The 1241-nt window shown below is 46.1% G+C and overlaps 1 non-coding gene across 1 annotated transcript; it reads right to left on the bottom strand.

Annotated features, from left to right (window-relative positions):
* Positions 1–312: 312 nt before the first annotated feature.
* Trnat-cgu (transfer RNA threonine (anticodon CGU)) lies at positions 313–387 on the bottom strand. Its single transcript has one exon. It is a non-coding gene; the product is annotated as a tRNA-Thr (tRNA).
* Positions 388–1241: the final 854 nt, after the last annotated feature.

Raw genomic sequence — 1241 nt, 5'->3', positions numbered from 1 at the left:
GTGAAAGTCAACGCTAGTAAGTTTCAAGATATGAAGAATAACTGGAAGTTTTTAATTTGTGGAATAGCGTATTTAACAGTTAATATTTTCAACAAATCTGTAGTTATAGGACATATTAAGAAGCAAGTCAAAAATGGCATTGTGGAAAGATCAGGTTGGTTTCTAAAGGGTAACGACGGTAAAATAGCAAATACGAAACTATGGGTAACAACTATTGTTGATGGTGAGGAGCAATAATCGATATCCAGAATGAGATTTTCACTCTGCAGCGGAGTGTGCGCTGATATGAAACTTCCTGGCAGATTAAAACTGTGTGCCCGACCGAGACTCGAACTCGGGACCTTTGCCTTACGCGGGCAAGTGCTCTACCAACTGAGCTACCGAAACACGACTCACGACCGGTACTCACAGGTTTACTTCTGCCATACCTCGTCTCCTACCTTCCAAACTTTACAGAAGCTCTCCTGCGAACCTTGCAGAACTAGCACTCCTGAAATAAAGGATACTGCGGAGACATGGCTTAGCCACAGCCTGGGGGATGTTTCCAGAATGAGATTTTCACTCTGCAGCGGAGTGTGCGCTGATATGAAGCTTCCTGGCAGATTAAAACTGTGTGCCCGACCGAGACTCGAACTCGGGACCTTTGCCTTTCGCGGGCTGTGGCTAAGCCATGCCTCCGCAGTATCCTTCCTTTCAGGAGTGCTAGTTCTGCAAGGTTCGCAGGAGAGCTTCTGTAAAGTTTGGAAGGTAGGAGACGAGGTACTGGCAGAAGTAAAGCTGTGAGTAGCGGTCGTGAGTCGTGCTTCGGTAGCTTAGTTGGTAGAGCACTTGCCCGCGAAAGGCAAAGGTCCCGAGTTCGAGTCTCGGTCGGGCACACAGTTTTAATCTGCCAGGAAGTTTCAATAATCGATATGCCACTATTCTTTAATTGTTTTTCTGAAGTTTATCGTCAATCCTAGGACTGAAACCGATACTCTGTTTTACGTAAAGAATATAACCGTCAAAATTTATTTAGCAGCGCAGAATATTAAATGGTTCAAATGGTTCTGAGCACTATGGGACTTAACATCTGTGGTCATCAGTCCCCTATAACTTAGAACTACTTAAACCTAACTAACCTAAGGACACCACACACATCCATGCCCGAGGCAGGATTCGAACCTGCGACCGTAGCAGTCGCGCGGTTCCGGACTGCGCGCCTAGAACCGCTAGACCACCGCGGCCGGCTATTAAATCATAGT

Source organism: Schistocerca cancellata, chromosome 3 (genome assembly GCF_023864275.1).
Source record: "Schistocerca cancellata isolate TAMUIC-IGC-003103 chromosome 3, iqSchCanc2.1, whole genome shotgun sequence".
NCBI lineage: Eukaryota > Metazoa > Arthropoda > Insecta > Orthoptera > Acrididae > Schistocerca > Schistocerca cancellata.
Note: the sequence above shows the minus strand (reverse complement) of the source record. Positions and strands in the feature narration are given on the sequence as shown.